General features: G+C 42.9%; 1 protein-coding gene across 2 annotated transcripts in view; it reads left to right on the top strand.

Annotated features, from left to right (window-relative positions):
* Positions 1-13,786: 13,786 nt before the first annotated feature.
* The window catches only part of LINGO3 (leucine rich repeat and Ig domain containing 3), a 133,242-nt gene continuing 127,985 nt past the window's right edge, over positions 13,787-19,043 (top strand). For both annotated transcript variants that reach the window (XM_068233952.1, XM_068233951.1), the window contains exon 1: positions 13,787-13,929. The gene's annotated coding sequence lies outside the window, so the exon portion shown is untranslated. The remainder of the gene's footprint in view (positions 13,930-19,043) is intronic.

Raw genomic sequence — 19,043 nt, forward strand, 5'->3', positions numbered from 1 at the left:
ATACTATAATTTCTGAGGTTAATGACAGATATTGACCTTTTTGTAAAACAGAATCATCAATCGCAGTAATACAAATAGCTTCAGATACTGTAACAGTAGGAATATGTAATTGTGATGCTAGGGATTTGTTCATGAATTTACTTACTGCTCCACAATCAACAAAAGCAAGACAATTGTGGGTTGTTTCACCAACCTTAATGCAGATTGGTAACCTCATACATTCAGATTTTATAGGAAAAAACTGCCCGCTTAGATGAGTTTCCTCAGCCTCATCTAAGCGCTGAAGTTTTCCGGCTTCTTATTTTTATTTGGGCAAGCAAGCGCAAAGTGTCCTGTACCTCCACAGTAGAAACACAACCCCTCATTCCTTATTTTAGATTTCTCATCTACTGATAACTTAAAGACACCTTACTGCATAGGTTCTGGATTGTCAGCTACAGAAACTGGAGGGACAGACAGAGTAGGTGGAAATGAGGAGGACCAGACTGGTTTCCAATGATCTGATTTTTCTTGACATCTTTCCCTCAGACGTCGATCAATCTTAATGGTAATCTGGACTAACTCTTTGAGGGTATCAGGTGCTCCCACTCTGACTAATTCATCTTTTAAATGTTCAGCTAGACCTCGTTTAAATTGATGTTTTAAAGCAGCATCGTTCCACAAGGTATCTCCAGCCCACTGTCTGAATTCCATAGCATACTCTTCAACAAGTCTTTTTCCTTGACGTAAATTTTGGAGTGCATTTTCTGCATAAGCCCCCTTACTCTTATCTTTATACAAGTCAGATAAGGCATCAAAGAAGGTAGTAGTATTGGGCAGGTGGTGTTGTTCTAATAAACGTAGAGCCCAAGCTTGTGGTTCACCTTGTAACAAAGATAATTGCTCCAAATATTTTCATTAGAAAATGTCCTACCTAGGCAACAAAGAAAGGTGTAAGTAACAAGCACTTCGGAACAATCTGAATTTAGCTCTATCTCCAGAGAATCTTCCTGGCAACGGAAGTTTAGGTTCAGAAATAGGGTCAATGCGAACATGAGTAGAAACTGGAGTAGTCTTTTCAACTTGAATATTATGTGCATCAACAAGAGCAGGAACAGGATTACTGAACTGTTGCAGAATCTGAGTATAATTTTTCAGGACTTCTTCCACAGATATACGTAATTGAGCAACCAGTTCACAAAGGATTTCCATTTGAGAACGCCCCCCCATCTGTGGAAAAATTGGTTTCTCATAGCATCATGAAGCTGAAAATATCTAAATAAGATCTTATTAGGGAGAGAGTACATGCCCTTGAGTTCATCAAATGTTAACAGTTGACCTTGGGGAGCAATATGTTTCAGAAGACGAACCCCTCTTTCAGCCCATAATTGTGGATTGGGAATATTACCAAATTGAGACAGTCTTGGATTACCCTGCAAAGGTATTTTCATTATAAAAATTAGCTCTTGCTATATCCCAGACCTTTTAAAGTAATTTTCATGTTCACTGGAAAATGATCATATGCTGAAGCTCCCCTAAATCAGAATCAGAATAATTTATTTCGCCAAGCATGAGGGGAATTGTTTTTGGCACAATACAATTAGCTCAGGAAGAGTACATAGAAAGAGACACAACAGGTATCAGATTAACATTACATTGTAAAACACATCACATTCCCAGTGTGTCACTGAGATTTCTAATAGTTAGTCTTGTGGGCTGGTCGGCTGTTCGGCCGTAGCGCCGCCGGCCTCGCGGCTCGTTGAAGCTTGCTTTGATGGTAGAATGTGGAGGGAGTTTAGGAGGCTGACTGCCAAGAGGAAGAACGAGTTCCTGTGTCTCGTGGTTTTAGTGGAGATGGCTCGTAGCCTCTGTCCCAAAGGGCAGAATGCTGAAGTAGCGGTGGCCTGCGTGTGAGGCATTTCATTTGCAATCCTCAATGCCCTGGTTTTTAGTCTTTTGTTGTGTAGTAGGGCAAGTGAGGGGAGGGGGTACCCAATGATCCTCTCTGCTGACCTGAAGACCCTCTGTAGTTTGTCCCTATCATTGACAGTGGCGCCAGCATACCACACCAAGATGGAAGAGCAGAGGATCGACTCAATGGTGGCGGAGTAAAAGCTGGTTAGAATTTCTTGAGTCATGCCGAACTTTCTCAGCTGGCGGAGGAAGAAGAGTCTCTGTTGGGCTTTACGTTGGGTGGCAGTGATGTTGAGCTTCCAGCTGAGGCCACTGGAGATAGTAGTACCCGGAAGCTGGGCGCAGGGCACTCTGGTTACCTCATTGCCGCCAATGTAGATTGGAGGTGGGGTGGGAGCAGCCTTCTTGAAGTCGATGATTAACTCAACGGTCTTTGCGGTGTTTAGCACCAGCCTGTTCTCCTTGCTCCAGTTGCAAATTCTCTCCACCTGCTGACGGTACTCCTGGACATTATCCTTGGTGACAAGGCCAACGATGGTGGTGTCATCAGCGAACTTGATGACCTTGATAGAGTCTGCCTCAGACCTGCAATTGTTCGTGTAGAGGGAGAACAGCAGTGGTGACAGTACGCAGCCTTGAGGAGCTTCTGTGTTTGTGGCCGCAGCTTGAGAGTGGATAACGCCCAGTCTGACGACTTGGGAACTGTTGGTAAGAAAGTCTGTGATCCAAAGTTGTAGACTTGGGTGGACTCCAAGTGCAGCTAGGTCCCGTTGGAGAATGCGTGGGCAGATGGTGTTAAAGGCCGAGCTGAAGTCCAGGAGTACTATTCTAGCATACGTGTCTGTCCTATCAAGGTGGTCGTTGATGAGCTCTAGGCAGATATTGATCGCATCATCAGTGGACCTGTTTGCTCTGTATGCAAACTGAAAGGGGTCTAGGAGGGGCGAAGTGGAGAGCTTGAGGTAGGCCAGGACCGCACGCTCAATGGTTTTCATGATGACGGATGTCAGGGCCATGGGCCTAAAATTGTTAAGTTCGGTGACCCCTTGTTTCTTAGGCACAGGTATGATGGTAGACCTCTTGAAGCATGCAGGGACCTTGACTTCCCCGAGGGACTTGGTGAAGATAGCGAAGAGGATGGGAGCAAGTTGCCTACAGCAGGTTTTCAGGCAAGCTGAAGATACTCCGTCGGGGCCGGAAGGGACTTCTCCCACTGCGAGATGGTCTTGCTTAGGATAAGTAGGGCAGATTTGACGTCGGCATTAGGGGGGATGTACACACCAGCAAAGACATAAGAGGAGAACTCCCGTGGTGAGTATGACGGTCTACAGTTAATTAGTAGTAGTTCCAGGTCCGGAGAACACTTCCTGTTGAGTATCGTCGAGGTGGGGCATCATGAGGAGCTGATGTAGAAGCAGATGCCACCGCCTCTTTTTTTCCCCGAGAGGACAGGGTCCCAATCTGATCGGATGATGCTGAAACCCGGGAGAAGGAGGACGTTAAAATGGCAGCAATGTTAGAGCGTCAAAATACTCTATCACCACAGCCTCCACCAATCCTGCATAAAGCACCACCTTACAGCTCACAGAACGGCCACCCCAAAATAAGTCTTAAATGAGGTTACAGCCAGCCCCCCATATTTCTCTGGCAACTGCAAGGTGTTTAGTGAATGTACAGATTTTTCCCAGCCCAAATAAATTGGACCATCACTTGCTCAATTTTTTTTGAGGAGCTCAGCAGGTATTATTACCGGAGTTTTCCTGAAAATATAGAGAAAGGGTGATAGATACAGCATTTTAATCAAGTGAGACCTACAAACCAGGGAGAGTGGGAGGGTAGCCCCAGCAGCACACTTTCTTGTTAAGGAGTCAATTACAGGGATCAGATTCATTGAGAGAAATGTTGATAGTGGGAGCTCTATCATTATACCTAGGCATTTAAATCTAGTCAATTTGCCCACAACACAAATGTGTACTGTGTCAGGACTAGTTCATATTGATATGTTCACAACAATAGGTTCACCTCCTCTCACTACTAGATAACATAAAACAAACAGAGAGGTATGGCGCTGCTCAATATTGCACCGTCCCCAAAAGACGGCACTATAAAGTCCACTCCAATGACATGACTGCAGTATAAAACAAATTGATCGCAGTATTAAGATCATCAAATGTCTTTCTGCGAATCCTCATTGACAAAAAGAAGCCTCCACCCCACACCCTTTTTTATGAGACTAACCGAATATAGAGACCCCCACTGGGTCTATTGGCACCTTGGGACCGTTATGCGGGCCGTCCCTCACCTCCCTGGCATCCACAACAGACCTCAGATCAGCAATTTAACACACATGGAAGATTGATGTTCCACAATCTTCCAATGAAAAGGTTTACCATAGCGTTTGGCATTTACAGTGGGATGCGAAAGTTTGGGCAACCTTGTTAATCGTCATGATTTTCCTATATAAATCATTGGTTGTTACGATAAAAAAATGTCAGTTAACCACTTGAGGACCTAGGGCTTTCTACCCCTTAAGGACTGGCCACTTTTTTTCCATTCAGACCACTGCAGCTTTCACGGTTTATTGCTCACTCATACAACCTACCACCTAAATGAATTTTGGCTCCTTTTCTTGTCACTAATAAAGCTTTCTTTTGCTGCTATTTGATTGCTCCTGCGATTTTTACTTTTTATTATATTCATCAAAAAAGACATGAATTTTGGCAAAAAAATGATTTTTTTAACTTTCTGTGCTGACATTTTTCAAATAAAGTAAAATTTCTGTATACATGCAGCGCGAAAAATGTGGACAAACATGTTTTTGATAAAAAAAACCCATTCAGTATATATTTATTGGTTTGGGTAAAAGTTATAGCGTTTACAAACTCTGGTGCAAAAAGTGAATTTTCCCATTTTCAAGCATCTCTGACTTTTCTGACCCCCTGTCATGTTTCATGAGGGGCTAGAATTCCAGGATAGTATAAATACCCCCCAAATGACCCCATTTTGGAAAGAAGACATCCCAAAGTATTCACTGAGAGGCATAGTGAGTTCATAGAAGATATTATTTTTTGTCACAAGTAAGCGGAAAATGACACTTCGTGAGAAAAAAAAAAAAAAAAAAAAGTTTCCATTTCTTCTAACTTGCGACATAAAAAAATGAAATCTGCCACGGACTCACCATGCCCCTCTCTGAATACCTTGAAGGGTCTACTTTCCAAAATGGGGTCATTTGTGGGGTGTGTTTACTGTCCTGACATTTTGGGGGGTGCTAAATTGTAAGCACCCCTGTAAAGCCTAAAGGTGCTCATTGGACTTTGGACCCCTTAGCGCAGTTAGGCTGCAAAAAAGTGCCACACATGTGGTATTGCCGTACTCAGGAGAAGTAGTATAATGTGTTTTGGGGTGTATTTTTACACATACCCATGCTGGGTGGGAGAAATATCTCTGTAAATGACAATTTGTTAATTTTTTTTACACACAATTGTCCATTTACAGAGATCTTTCTCCCACTCAGCATGGGTATGTGTAAAAATACACCCCAAAACACATTATACTACTTCTCCTGAGTACGGCGATACCACATGTGTGGCACTTTTTTGCACCCTAACTGCGCTAAAGGGTCCAAAGTCCAATGAGTACCTTTAGGATTTCACAGGTCATTTTGAGAAATTTCGTTTCAAGACTACTCCTCACGGTTTAGGGCCCCTAAAATGCCAGGGCAGTATAGGAACCCCACAAATGACCCTATTTTAGAAAGAAGACACCCCAAGGTATTCCGTTAGGAGTATGGTGAGTTCATAGAAGATTTAATTTTTTGTCAAAAGTTAGCGGAAAATGACACTTTGTGAAAAAACACAATTAAAATCAATTTCCGCTAACTTGTGACAAAAAATAAAATCTTCTATGAACTCGCCATACTACTAACGGAATACCTTGGGGTGTCTTCTTTCTAAAATGGGGTCATTTGTGGGGTTCCTATACTGCCCTGGCATTTTAGGGGCCCTAAACCGTGAGGAGTAGTCTTGAAACGAAATTTCTCAAAAATGACCTGTGAAATCCTAAAGGTACTCATTGGACTTTGGGCCCTTTAGCGCAGTTAGGGTGCAAAAAAGTGCCACACATGTGGTATCGCCATACTCGGGAGAAGTAGTACAATGTGTTTTGGGGTGTATTTTTACACATACCCATGCTGGGTGGGAGAAATACCTCTGTAAATGGACAATTGTGTGTAAAAAAAATCAAAAGATTGTCATTTACAGAGGTATTTCTCCCACCCAGCATGGGTATGTGTAAAAATACACCCCAAAACACATTATACTACTTCTCCCGAGTACGGCGATACCACATGTGTGGCACTTTTTTGCACCCTAACTGCACTAAGGGGCCCAAAGTCCAATGAGTACCTTTAGGATTTCACAGGTCATTTTTGTTTCAAGACTACTCCTCGCGGTTTAGGGCCCCTAAAATGCCAGGGCAGTATAGGAACCCCACTAATGACCCCATTTTAGAAGGAAGACACCCCAAGGTATTCCGTTAGGAGTATGGTGAGTTCATAGAAGTTTTTATTTTTTTGTCACAAGTTAGTGGAAATTGATTTTAATAGTTTTTTTTCACAAAGTGTCATTTTCCGCTAACTTGTGACAAAAAATAAAATCTTCTATGAACTCACCATACTCCGTACGGAATACCTTTGGGTGTCTTCTTTCTAGAATGGGGTCATTTGTGGGGTTCCTATACTGCCCTGGCATTTTAGGGGCCCTAAACCGTGAGGAGTAGTCTTGAAACCAAATGTCGCAAAATGACCTGTGAAATCCTAAAGGTACTCATTGGACTTTGGGCCCCTTAGCGTACTTAGGGTGTAAAAAAGTGCCACACATGTGGTACCGCCGTACTCAGGAGAAGTAGTATAATGCGTTTTGGGGTGTATTTTTACACATACCCATGCTAAGTGGGAGAAATATCTCTGTAAATGACAATTGTTTGGTTTTTTTTACACACAATTGTCCATTTACATAGAAATTTCTCCCACCCAGCATGGGTATGTGTAAAAATACACCCCAAAACACATTATACTACTTTTCCTGAGTACGGCGGTACCACATGTGTGACACTTTTTTGCAGCCTAGGTGCGCTAAGGGGCCCAACGTCCTATTCACAGGTCATTTTGAGGCATTTGTTTTCTAGACTACTCCTCGCGGTTTAGGGCCCCTAAAATGCCAGGGCAGTATAGGAACCCCACAAGTGACCCCATTTTAGAAAGAAGACACCCCAAGGTATTCTGTTAGGTGTATGACGAGTTCATAGAAGATTTTATTTTTTTGTCAAAAGTTAGCGGAAAGTGACACTTTGTGGAAAAAAACCAATAAAAATCAATTTCCGCTAACTTTTGACAAAAAATAAAATCTTCTATGAACTCGTCATACACCTAACAGAATACCTTGGGGTGTCTTTTTTTCTAAAATGGGGACACTTGTGGGGTTCCTATACCGCCCTGGCATTTTACGGGCCCAAAACCGTGAGTAGTCTGGAAACCAAATGTCTCAAAATGACTGTTCAGGGGTATAAGCATCTGCAAATTTTGATGACAGGTGGTCTATGAGGGGGCGAATTTTGTGGAACCGGTCATAAGCAGGGTGGCCTTTTAGATGACAGGTTGTATTGGGCCTGATCTGATGGATAGGAGTGCTAGGGGGGTGACAGGAGGTGATTGATGGGTGTCTCAGGGGGTGGTTAGAGGGGAAAATAGATGCAATCAATGCACTGGGGAGGTGATCGGAAGGGGGTCTGAGGGGGATCTGAGGGTTTGGCCGAGTGATCAGGAGCCCACACGGGGCAAATTAGGGCCTGATCTGATGGGTAGGTGTGCTAGGGGGTGACAGGAGGTGATTGATGGGTGTCTCAAGGTGTGATTAGAGGGGGGAATAGATGCAAGCAATGCACTGGCGAGGTGATCAGGGCTGGGGTCTGAGGGCATTCTGAGGGTGTGGGTGGGTGATTGAGTGCCCTAGGGGCAGATAGGGGTCTAATCTGATAGGTAGCAGTGACAGGGGGTGATTGATGGGTAATTAGTGGGTGTTTATGGTAGAGAACAGATGTAAACACTGCACTTGGGAGGTGATCGGACGTCGGATCTGCGAGCGATCTATTGGTGTGGGTGGGTGATCAGATTGCCCGCAAGGGGCAGGTTAGGGGCTGATTGATGGGTGGCAGTGACAGCGGGTGATTGATGGGTGGCAGTGACAGGGGGTGATTGATGGGTGATTGATAGGTGATTGACAGGTGATTGACAGGTAATCAGTGGGTTATTACAGGGGAGAACAGATGTAAATATTGCACTGGCGAATTGATAAGGGGGGGTCTGAGGGTAATCTGAGCGTGTAGGCGGGTGATTGGGTGCCCGCAAGGGGCAGATTAGGGTCTGATCTGATGGGTAACAGTGACAGGTGGTGATAGGGGGTGATTGATGGGTGATTGATGGGTAATTAGTGGGTGTTTAGAGGAGAGTAAACGCTGCGCTTGGGTGGTGATCTCATGTCGGATCTGCGGGCGATCTATTGGTGTGGGTGGGTAATCAGATTGCCCGCAAGGGGCAGGTTAGGGGCTGATTGTTGGGTGGCAGTGACAGGGGGTGACAGGGGGTGATTGATGGGTGATAGGTGATTGGCAGGTGATTGACAGGTGATCAGTGGGTTATTACAGGGAAGGATAGATGTAAATAATGCCCTGGCGAATTGATAAGGGGGGGGTCTGAGGGTAATCTGAGCGTGTAGGCGGGTGATTGGGTGCCCGCAAGGGGCAGATTAGGGTCTGATCTGATAGGTAACAGTGATAGGGGGTGATTGATGGGTGATTGATGGGTAATTAGTGGGTGTTTAGAGAAGATAACAGATGTAAACAATACATTTGGGAGGTAATCTGACGGCGGGTTTGCGGGCGATCTAATGGTGTGGGTGGGTGATCAGATTGCCCGCAAGGGGCAGGTTAGGGGCTGATTGATGGGTGGCAGTGACAGGGGGTGATTGATGGGTGATAGGTGATTGACAGGTGATCAGTGGGTTATTACAGGGAAGAACAGATGTAATGAATGCACTGGTGAATTGATAAGGGGGGGTCTGAGGGCAATCTGAGCGTGTGGGCGGGTGATTGGGTGCCCGCAAGGGGCAGATTAGGGTCTGATCTGATAGGTAAAAGTGACAGGTGGTGATAGGGGGTGATTGATGGGTGATTGATGGGTAATTAGTGTGTGTTTAGAGGAGAGAATAGATGTAAACAATGGATTTGGGAGGTGATCTGATGTCGGATCTGCGGGCGATCTATTGGTGTGGGGGGGTGATCAGATTGCCCGCAAGGGGCAGGTTAGGGGCTGATTGATGGGTGGCAGTGACAGGGGGTGATTGATGGGTGATTGATGGGTGATTGACAGGTGATTGACAGGTGATTGACAGGTGATCAGGGGGGATAGATGCATACAGTGCATGGGGGTGGGGGTCTGGGGGGGGGTCTGTGGAGAATCTGGGGGGTGGGGGGGTGATCAGGAGGGAGCAGGGGGCAGGGGGGGGGTATAAAAAAAAATAGCGTTGACAGATAGTGACAGGGAGTGATTGATGGGTGATTAGGGGGGTGATTGGGTGCAAACAGGGGTCTGGGGGGTGGGCAGGGGGGGGTCTGATGGGTGCTGTGGGCGATCTGGGGCGGGAGGGGGAGAAAATCAGTGTGCTTGGTGCAGACTAGGGTCGCTGCAGCCTGCCCTGGTGGTCCCTCGGACATTGGGACCACCAGGGCAGGAGGCAGCCTGTATAATACACTTTGTAAACATTACAAAGTGTATTATACACTTTGTATGCGGCGATCGTCGGGTTAACATCCCGCCGGCGCTTCCGTATGGCCGGCGGGATGTTGCGGCGAGTGAGCGGCGACAGGCGGAGGCGGAGGATCGCGTCACGGATGACGCGATCGCTCCGCCCATGCCCAAACAAGGACCGCCGCCATTTGTCAATACGGCGGTCCTTGCGGCGTCTGCTTCCCGGCCGCCATTTGTCTATACGGCGGTCGGGAAGTAGTTAAATATATCATATAGGAGACACACACAGTGATATTTGAGAAGTGAAATTAAGTTTACTGGATTTACAGAAAATGCACAATAATTGTTTAAATAAAATTAGGCAGGTGCATACATTTGGGCATGTCATTTTATTAATTCCAAAACCTTTAGAACTAATTTTTGGAACTCAAATTGGCTTAGTAAGTTCAGTGACCTCTGACCTACATACACAGGTGAATCCAATTATGAGAAAGAGTATTTAAGGGGGTCAATTGTAAGTTTCCCTCCTCTTTTAATTTCCTCTGAAGAGTAGCAACATGGGGGTCTCAAAACAACTCTCAAATGACCTGAAGACAGAGATTTCAGCTGTCTGTTTCCACAGTTAGGTACATATTGATGAAATGGAAGACCACAGACTCAGTTCAAGTTAAGGCTCGAAATGGCAGACCAAGAAAAATCTCGGATAGACAGAAGCGACAAATGGTGTGAACAGTCAGAGTCAACCCACAGACCAGCACCAAAGATCTAAAACATCATTTTGCTGCAGATGGAGTCACTATGCATCATTAAACCATTGGGCGCACTTAACACAAGGAGATGCTGTATGCAAGAGTAATGCAGGGGAAGCCTTTTCTCTGCCCACAGCACAAACAGAGCTGCTTAAAGAAAACCTGAACTGAAAATTAAAAGTCAAAATAAGCATACACAAGTCATACTTCCCTCCTGTGTAGTCTACTCCTCAATCTATTTTTCCTCTCCTGCGTCCTGTTTGTCCACTGTGATCAATGGAATTCTCCGTCCTCCATTTTGAAAATGGCTATTACCCCATAACAGCTTTCTGGTCAGCACACTGTTAAACTGTAACATCGCCTACTTGAGCCATAGGGAAACATGGACACATCAGTTCTCCTCTCAGCTGTAACTGACAGCAACTGATATATAACTGACAGCAACTGATATATTTCAGTTCTGACAAAATGTTGTCAGAACTGGAAGGGGTCACTGTAAGAAGAAAATGGTGAGCTTCTGAGAGGAACTGATGGCAAGGTAACTATGTAATGTTCATTTGAAGTTACCTCATGTGTTTATTTTAAATAATTTTACTCAGTACAGGTTCTCTTTAAGGTATGCTAACGTACATTTGGACAAGCCAGCTTCATTTTGGAATAAGGTGCTGTGGACTGATGAATCTAAAATTTGAATTATTCGGGCATAACAAGGGGCGTTATGCATGGAGGAAAAAGAACACAGCATTCCAAGAAAAACACCTGCTACCTACAGTAATGCAGGGACTGGAAATCTTGTCAAAGTTTAGGGACGCATGGATTCCACTCAGTATCAGCAGATTCTGGAGACCAATGTCCAGGAATCAGTGACAAAGCTGAAGCTGCACCGAGGCTGGATCTTTCAACAAAATAACAATTATTGCACACTTTCTGTAAATCCAATAAACTTAATTTCACTTCTCAAATATCACTGTGTGTGTCTCCTATATGATACATTTAACTGACATTTTTTATCGTAACAACCAACGATTTATACAGGAAAATCATGACGATCAACAAGGTTGCCCAAACTTTCGCATCCCACTGTATTAAATATAAAATCAAATTGCATTAAATTTATCCCAATGGGGCCTGCCTCAGTGCACCTAATGTGAATGTACCATAGGAATATCAATGCTTTGACCACTGAAATGAAATGCAACGGATTCAGTGTGAAAGAACCTTATTACAGACATATATTGACACTTCCTTACTCAAGATACTGCTAGAGTGCTTCTGCATGCCCTAATTATGGTATATCATGACTTGATTACTACAGCACTCTTCTCTGTGACCTTCCTACAGTCTGGATTGCTCCTGTGCACGTCTCATCCACCACTCCTTTCTGAGGGTTCTGTATGAGAGTAGGGTTAGGTTTAGTTGTAGTAAAATATCACTAATATTTACCAATGTTTTACTATGCTCATTTCAACTATAAATATATTTTTATTTTCATTGTTATAGACAATATTTTGCACCCTTTTTAATACCGTTATTTTAACATTATTCTATCTCAGATAAAGAAACAATTAAAAAATTGTTAGACAATATTTTAAAATGTTGGCTATACCCCGCACCTTTTTTCCTGGAAGATTGTTGGAGAATTATTTGATGCATGCGTTCGTTAGGGTTAGGCATCGGCAGGGCCGGGCCGAGGCATAGGCTGGAGAGGCTCCAGCCTCAGGGCGCAGTGTAGGAGGGGCGCAGAATTAATTCAGCTGTCATTCCTAATTGTGTTTGGAGCAGAAAGAAATAAGAAAATGAGATGCATGGCAGTGACTGCAAGCCAGATAACTAAATATTAAGGTGTTGGGGAGGTTTGGGCCCTGTGGCCCTCTTAGTCTAATAGCAATCAGTGTGTGACGGCTGGGGTGGCAGGGATGGAGGGGCGCACTTTGGTGTCTCAGCCTTGGGTGCTGGAGGACCTTGTCCCGGCTCTGGGCATCGGTAGAGGGGGGTTCTGTGCCAGAATAGGGTTACCTTTAACTGTTGTAAACTATCAATACATTTACAGATATTTTACAAGCGGTTATTTCCAGCACCCAAACTTCCCAGTGGGAGGAGGGGGGCAGTAGGTTTGCCCAGTATGGGGGCAAGATCTTTCTGATGGCAGCCCTGGGTTTACCAATACCGACAAACGGCTGGGGTGGGATGTTGGGGTGTGGGAGTATATGGATTCAGCTCTATACACATGCATTGAAGAGGACAGAAAAGATGAGTCATATCTAGATACCAGACATTCACATCATGTCCAGATCCAGACCAGGAATTTCTAGGGCAGTGTACTGTAATTGCCAATTAGGACTTAATTTAGGATTTTATAGACAGCTGCACTAATAAAACAAAACTGTGACTTTAGAGAGGGAAAATTCAGATACTTACCCCAATAGAGGAAAGTCTCTAGATCCTCCAGAGACTTTCCACGTCTACCTCCAGACCACTTTGCTGTCCTGGACCCTCTGAAAGATTTCAGCCGCACTCCTGTTGTGAATGAGTGCAGGTGCACTGACAGCCTGCAGCTGTGCAGTAGCACTGACCTGCTCATGCGCGGCGGAGAAAGCTGTGCACAAGCAGCTCCATGCTACAGTGCAGGCAGTCTTGCGTCTGAGAAGTGCAGCTGCACTCAGACACGGACAGGAGTTCGGCATCACAAACCTTTTCCACAAACCCTTGTCCAAGAGGTTTAGGGGGGTCCCAGCGCTGGAACCGCAAGCTTGAGTGGGATGTAGGAATCCTTTGGATTATGCAGAGGCTTCCCTCTTCTAACGTGCTTCTAAAGTACACTTTAAATCACAGTCTCGAACAATGATCATACATTAACTTACATACGTACATACTTTTAAAGCATTACAAAGCTTATCCTCCGTAATGCATATCATACAGCAATAAAGCTGCTCTCTACTTGTATCACATTTTTTAGATTTTTTCTCAAAAAAGTTTTAACAGGTGCAGCTTTCATAAAGGATCTTTTGGCATTCCCATAAACACATCAGGGTTCCCCACAAGCGTCAGAAGAAATCCAAAGAAATCCAGTGTAGCCAAACCAGCATATCTACATTATTTTAACTTTCTATGTGAACTCTATGGGCACCTTCAGCTAGCATAGGAGAAAGCAAGTGGTAAATAAGACTGATAATGAGGCAACAGAGAGAGAAAGGGAGATGGAGGACAATAGGTAAGATGGAAAACAGAGAAGGGGAGACGTGAATAGACAGGGGGAGAATGGGAATGAGAAGAGGGAGGGCTGGAGAAGGAGTCAATGACTGAGACAAATGCTGCAGCTCAGTGTTATGTTTGAGCAGCACGGGAACAGAACATAGTGACTGGGAGGAGGAACGCAATACAGGCGATACACTGGGACACAGACTGGGATGAGAGGCTACTGAAGCTTACACTCCTTCTACAAAATATGATGAGTAGAGAGAGGAGCAGACAGAAGGCGCAAACACAGTAAGTGTTGAACCTGAAAGTGTGTGTTAGTGTGAAAGCTGGGACAGCACCAAGACTGCAGGACAGCAGCTAATACTGAACGTGTCACATATGGGGGCTCAGCAAATGTGCTCAGACAACTGCAATATATTGTTGATGCTAGATGTGTTTCATTTCTTTGGGGATCTGCAGCTAAAGGAGCGTGTTGCCTGCAGTGTTATGTTCTGGAGTGTAGTGGGGGATTGCAGTGTGCTTGAAATGAAGAGACTGCAATGTTTATCAATGGCACAACCAAAACTGGCATCGTGCCTTGTCTCACTGAGGGGGGAAAAAGGAGCATATGCTGGACATGGCATCTCACATCTAATTAACAATCATCTCTTTTTCCAATGTACTCAGTGTATTCACATACAATATCAACAAAAAAGGGTTGTGAGCAGCAATGTGAGGTGAGTGTGAAGGAATGCATGAATGGTTTGTGCACCTCTGTGGGGATAGATGAATGTTAACAGATGTCCAGCTAGCTGCTGAGATGATTTTATGTATATCTCTAACTTTACATATTTTCCCATTTTTTGTATAACTGCTACATGCACAGAATGCTATTAATTACCTATTAGAAGACTGTCTAATGCAGACATACACAGCCAAAAGCAATGCACACTGCTATATCAGTGCCATATACTGCCTTGCAACAAAGGCACATGACCTGGTGTGTGTGTGTTTTGTGTGTGTGTGTGTATATATATATATATATATATATATATATATATATATATATATATATATATATATATATTCATATTTTGTACTGTAGACGAATGTAAGACCTGACTGCTAATGACATCCATGCTCACGGGCAGTCAGTACATTACATCACACATTCCTTTAACAACAGTCTCTCACGCTCACTTGGATAATACGAGAGTGTTTAGAAGCGTTAGCATAGTAGGTCATTCTCCCCCAGTTGCTTATTATACATAAGGATATTGCAGGGATTTAACTTGAGCATGCTTACATTAAGTGCTTTGAAAGCTGTTAGGGTCACAAATTGTTAGAGACCATAAAACCAATGGGCTAGGCTAGCTGTAAATCTATCTATTTATTTAGCTGATTTGATCACTTTGATCAAATGTGTCAGGGATATATTTCCCCTGCCATGCATAAATGATCAACTTTCAATCAATTAAGTGCAGTATTCTAATGGAATAGTGATCAGACATATCGAAAAAATCACCATTGGCGGTGGAAGAATTGTTGGGAGATCGATGGTCACATAGTATTCTGTTAGTAGTTTGAATGATTCTCAGATTTCTGTTGAAATCTTATCAAGTGGACATGACAATAGTATCGATCACTACTAACAGGTTGACCCTTATTATTATTGACCCTTGTATGTCTAGCACAAATGAAGTTACAAATGATCATGGTACATTTCTGATCAGTATATTATTATATCAAACAGATGGAAATGTTGTTCAATATAGCATAATATATAGATATATCTACCTACACATTTTTTTGATCCACATTCCATAAAATATAATTTTAAGCTCTATACAATTTGCCAAATAATTCCAAGAAACGTGACTTGGGAACAATTCAAGGGCATGTAACACCATAAGGTACTTGTATAGTCTGTCATGAAAGTATGTACTACTCAGTATTCAATTATCCAGGACATACCAACAGGCTGGTGTCAGCAGCAATGAGTATGTGAGAACGAGAGGGCAACATGTCGTCCATTTTCACAGCACTGGAAAAATCAATGTATACATTATTGTCAGTTAATTACGTGAGTTTGGGCAGCATTGATAAGAAGGTAAGTAATTTATGTGAGCCATTATATACATCATAGTTACGGTTAGTTATGTCTCACATAAACACAGAATGCTATACATTAAGTCCACTATCAGACCTTAAAAGTAATACATATATTAGGATGCTATCTATAACAACACAACAAAATATATCATACTGCAGTTTTTGATGAGTCTTGACTAATATAACCCAGAGTTCTTAAAAGAATCACAGGTAAAGTAATCTATGTGTTATTTTATATTAATAAATGCTCTATAGCTATGTACACCCACCAGATATTGCTACCTGAAACAATTGTTCATGATCATTCTACCGTATGTAAAAATCTAGTATGAGTACAAGTGTTCCTGAATGTCAGTGAGCTCTCCTCCAGTAATGTGCCGGTAAACTGCATACATACACTAGATGTAATCAAGTGTGTGCACAGGTGTCCCCTGACCTCATTTAATTTCAAGAATGTTGGATATTTAAATGGACAGTGATTTTTGAGTACATTGTTCTCCTTACCCCTTCCATCTGAAGCTGTTCAAGCTCCTTCCCCCTTAACATCAACATATGCATTGCTCTGCTATAGCATAGCAGTTAATACAGCACTTAGCCTCCTAACTATAGCCCAAGGGACTGAGTCCCCAAGCCATTCAAGTGACAACAGTTGTGCGTGTTTACGCAACTTTAGATCCTTCTTAACTGACCATCACTGTAATTTACATTCCTGCCCATCCTGCTCCCTCCCCTTTCCAAAGAACAGAATTTGCTGCTTGGCAGTGCCTTCACAAGCTAGGCAGGTAATCCATTATTGTCTTCATTGCTATTGCATGCAAAGGGCTTGATTCACAAAAGCGTGATAACTGAGTTATCACGCCTAAAAGCTTTGCATGTGCAAACCAGGGTGCTAAGTAGTTTGCACCCTAGTTTGCACGTGCAAAGCTTTTAGGCGTTATCACCCTTTTGTGAATCAAGCCCATGGTGTGTTTTTCCCCTTACACAAGTGTGATATGCAATGATACCAAGCAATATGCCACATCAGCTGTATCATATACAGAAGTTGTTTCTCAACATTATTTTACTATGTGCCCCTTATGAAAGCCTGAGCTTAAAAAGTACCCCCAGGTATGGGTACAGATTATCTCAAGTAACCCCTAGGTACCCCTTGACACATACATATTTCTTTATGCTGTGGATACATGATCTCCAAGTATTGCCTGCTGTTTTTAATCAACTAAACAGTATATTCAGATTTATTTTAACCACTTGAGGACCACAGTCTTTTCGCCCCTTAAAGAGACTCCGTAACAAAAATTGCATCCTGTTTTTTTATCATCCTACAAGTTCCAAAAGCTATTCTAATGTGTTCTTGCTTACTGCAGCACTTTCTGCTATCACAGTCTCTGTAATAAATCAATGTATCTTTCCCCTGTCAGACTTGTCGGCCTGTGTCTGGAAGGCTGCCAAGTTCTTCAGTGTTGTGGTTCTGCTATGAACTCCCCCTTCCAGGCCTCTCTGTGCACACTGCCTGTGTATTATTTACATTAGAGCAGCTTCTCTCTTCTCTCTTATCTTTTACAAGCTGGATAAATAGTCCTCTGATCTGGCTGGGCTTTCACATACTGAGGAAATTCAGACACAGGCAGAGCTATTTGCAGGAAGAAAAGAGCAGCCTGAAAGTGCATGAGAGATGCAGGGGGGAAAGAAACACACAATGATCTCTTGAGATTCAAAAGGAAGGGTGTATACAGCCTGCTTGTGTATGGATGTATTTTCTATGTGTGGACATACTGTACATCAACCTACTTCCTGTTTTGGTGGCCATTTTGTTTGTTTATAAACAAACTTTTTAAAACAGTTTTTAACCACTTTTAATGCGGCGGGGAGCTGCGAAATTGTGACAGAGGGTAATAGGAGATGTCCCCTAACACACTGGTATGTTTACTTTTGTGCGATTTTAACAATACAGATTCTCTTTAAGGACCAGAGCCTTTTTCTCCATGCAGACCACTGCAGCTTTCACGGTTTATTGCTCGGTCATACAACCTACCACCTAAATGAATTTTACCTCCTTTTCTTGTCACTAATACAGCTTTCTTTCGGTGCTATTTGATTGCTGCTGCGAGTTTTACTTTTTATTATATTCATCAAAAAAGACATGAATTTTGTCAAAAAAATGACTTTTTTAACTTTCTGTGCTGACATTTTTCAAATAAAGTAAAATTTTCATATACATTTGAGCGCGAAAGTTATTCTGCTACATGTCTTTGATAAAAAAAAAACCATTCAGTGTATATTTATTGGTTTGGGTAAAAGTTATAGCGTTTACAAACTATGGTGCCAAAAGTGAATTTTCCCATTTTCAAGAATCTCTGACTTTTCTGCGCACCTGTCAGGTTTCATGAGGGGCTAAAATTCCAGGATAGTACAAATACCCCCCAAATGACCCCATTTTGGAAAGAAGACATCCCAAAGTATTCAGTGAGAGGCATGGTGAGTTCATAGAAGATTTTATTTTTTGTCACAAGTTAGCGGAAAATGACACTTTGTGAAAAAAAAAAGTTTCCATTTCTTCTAACTTGCGACAAAAAAAAATGAAATCTGCCATGGACTCACTATGCTCCTCTCTAAATATACCTTGAAGTGTCTACTTTCCAAAATGGGGTAATTTGTGGGGTGTGTTCACTGTCCTGGCATTTTGGGGGGTGCCTAATTGTAAGCACCCCTGTAAAGCCTAAAGATGCTCATTGGACTTTGGACCCCTTAGCGCAGTTAGGCTGCAAAAAAGTGCCACACATGTGGTATTGCCGTACTCAGGAGAAGTAGTATAATGTGTTTTGGGGTGTATTTTTACACATACCCATGCTGGGTGGGAGAAATATCTCCGTAAATGACAATTTTTTAATTTTTTTTACACACAATTGTCTATTTATAGAGATATTTCTCCCACTCAGCATGGGTATGTGGAAAAATACACCCCAAAACACATTATACTACTTCTCCTGAGTACGGCAATACCACATGTGTGGCACTTTTTTGCACCCTAACTGCGCTAAGGGGCCCAAAGTCCAATGAGTAACTTTAGGATTTCACAGGTCATTTTGAGAAATTTGGTTTCAAGACTACTCCTCACGGTTTAGGGCCCCTAAAATGCCAGGACAGTATAGGAACCCCACAAATTACCCCATTTTAGAAAGAAGACACCCCAAGGTATTCCGTTAGGAGTATGGTGAGTTCATAGAAGATTTTTTTTTTTGTCACAAGTTAGCGGAAATTGATTTTAATTGTTTTTTTTTGTCATTTGTCATTTTGTCATTTTCCGCTAACTT

Source organism: Hyperolius riggenbachi, chromosome 1 (genome assembly GCF_040937935.1).
Source record: "Hyperolius riggenbachi isolate aHypRig1 chromosome 1, aHypRig1.pri, whole genome shotgun sequence".
Taxonomy (NCBI): Eukaryota; Metazoa; Chordata; class Amphibia; order Anura; family Hyperoliidae; genus Hyperolius; species Hyperolius riggenbachi.